This window comes from Orycteropus afer, unplaced genomic scaffold (assembly GCF_000298275.1).
Source record: "Orycteropus afer afer isolate SDZICR_OR568_19922 unplaced genomic scaffold, OryAfe1.0 scaffold00336, whole genome shotgun sequence".
NCBI lineage: Eukaryota > Metazoa > Chordata > Mammalia > Tubulidentata > Orycteropodidae > Orycteropus > Orycteropus afer.
The window spans coordinates 302,255-304,840 of NW_006921923.1; the positions used below are offsets into that span (position 1 = coordinate 302,255).

Consider the following 2,586-nt stretch of genomic DNA (forward strand, 5'->3'; position numbering starts at 1 on the left):
TATTCAGTTTCTGTTACTTCTCTTTCTAAGCATGTGGTAAAAATTTCTAGCAGTTTTCATTGAGTTTATCAAGAGATTACATTTAAAAGAGCTTTTAAGAAAGGCTTTATTATCTTGGGATTTTGTGGTGGGTCTTCCTAAGCTGATGAAACTCTTGAGTATATGTTGTTTTTAAATCTATCTTATGAGCTGTGGCTGATGATGAAGTAACTTTTGGTGGTAATGGTTACTGCAGGTTGAATTTGAGAACTTAGTTTTACAAACAATGAGGTTTTTTATTTTGCCCACAGTCCATTTTAGAGATGATACATTAGTTGACTTGTAATATTTCCTACACTGCAGCTCCTTTGACTTTCAGAAATTACTAATTTCTTTAAGTTGTGCCCTAATAACATAGCTTAAATATTTGTGTACTCGTGTTCTTGCTTCATTTAACATTCGCTTCTGTCATATTTCTTCTGCTGTGTATATATGTTATTACTGGTATAAAATAACAAGTCAAATTTCTCAACTACCTGTTAGTTGCTAGTGCTAACATTCTTCCAATAGTCACTAGCACAGTTACTTGAAAAATATCTAGTACCATTCTGCAATTAATATTTGGGACATGAAGGACAAGTATCACTAGAGGAGAAAAATGAAGTGGTAATCAAAAGCTTCAGTATGTAGAATGTCACAGTTTTCATGACATAGCATCAATAATAATAACACCAGTTAGCTGTGTGCTGCGCACTACGCCTAGACATTTTACATACATCATAACTAATGCTACTGAGAACCTTATAAGTTGAACACTATTGTCCCCTATTTATAGACGATTAAACTGAAAATCAGAGAGATTCACCAGCATGGGTAACAGAGCTAGGATTGAAACCCAGATCTGATTCCTTCCATCCAACTTTTCCATTCCTTCCATGATGCCAAACTGAAAGATAAAAATATTTACACAATGGTGTAACAAAGTATCTCATAATATAACATTGGTGCCATCTTTCAAGAATATTTTTTACAAACTAGTTTTTTTTATTAAAAACATTCATACATGCTCATAACTTAAAAATTCAAACAGTACAGAAACGTATAGAGTAAAAGTGAGAGATCTTTTCTTTGCCTTTCTAGGTTCAGCCTCCTCGACCAACCCACTCTTGAGATAATCAATATTAATTTTCTTTGAAAACTCTTAGAAATTATTTTTATATAGCATATATATACACCCATACACGAACACATTAATATACAGAAATGGAATATTATTAAACAGATGATTCCATAACCAGCTTTTTCCCTTTGACAATAATATCTTGGACATAATTCATATGATTATATAGAAAACTACCTTGTTTTTAAAAATAACTACAAAGTATTTTGCTGTGTTATTGTACCCCAATTTATTTAATCAATCCTCTACTGATGAGCATTTAAATTGTTTCAGAATGTTTTTGCAATTAGCAAACAGTTCTATAATGGGTATCTCTATACAAATGTAGAACTTTGTAGCTTAGTACACTTACACAAATACTTCTGTAATATAAATTCCTGGAAGGTGTTAGCTCAAAAGGTGTATACATTTAAAATTTTGGTAGATATTGTCCTCCAAAAAGGTTATACCAATTTATACTTTTAACTAAAAGCAAGAGTACCAGTTTACTCATACCATTATAAACACTAGGTATTATCAGTTTTATTTGTCTTTGGCAGACTGATAGGCAAAAAAGTAATATCTCATTATTTTCATTTTTCTTAATTATTTCTAAGCCTGAACATGTTCGTATGTTTGCTGGCCATCAGTGTTTTTTTTTTCTTTCTATGAACTGCTAGTTTTACTTTTTCCATTTTTCTATAAGACTATTTTTTCTTATTAATTTGTATGTTATTTTTGCATATTAAAGAAATGACATATTGCAAATACTTTTACCTACTTCCTGCTTTTCAATAGGAAGTTTGTTTTGGTGTTTTAAGAAAATTTATATGTACTCAAGTTATCAGTCTTTTATTTTGTAGCTGCTGGTTTTAGGTCATGTTCAGAAAGGCATCGCCCAGTCCACATTTTTTTTTTTTAATTTACTGGTGATTTTATGCTTTCATTTTTATAACTTAAAATTCTAATCCATTTGGAATTTATTTGATAAAGAAAGTGGGATAGGTATCCAGCTTTTTTTCTTTTCTCAAATGGGATAAATGGCTAATTTATCCTAAGTCATTTATTGAATAATACTTACTGATAAGATATCCTAATTGGTGTTGTCTTTAACTATGGAGTACATGGATATATATGATTCCTAGTCTTCGAAAGCGTTGAGTTAACTTAAGCACTAATAAATATTTCAGAAGTAAAGCATGGTTCAGAAGGATTTTTAACACATGTAAGAAAACAATTGAATTATTCTCTTGGTAATTAGGGTTTCCCATAGCATTTTGTGAGACAGGAATACCACACTATATTACAGGACAGGTTGGAATATGCTGCAGTTACAAAGCAACTCCAAAGTGCCTGTGACTGAACTCGATAAAAGCCTATTCTGGTGGCGTAGTGCCTAAGGCATTTGACTGCTAACCAGAAGGCTGGCAGTTCAAACCCACCAGCCA

The 2,586-nt window shown here is 31.6% G+C and overlaps 1 protein-coding gene across 1 annotated transcript in view; it reads left to right on the forward strand.

Annotated features, from left to right (window-relative positions):
* RADX (RPA1 related single stranded DNA binding protein, X-linked) overlaps positions 1-2,586 on the forward strand; it is a 77,882-nt gene that overhangs the window by 70,820 nt on the left and 4,476 nt on the right. The gene's annotated exons all lie outside the window — the stretch shown is intronic.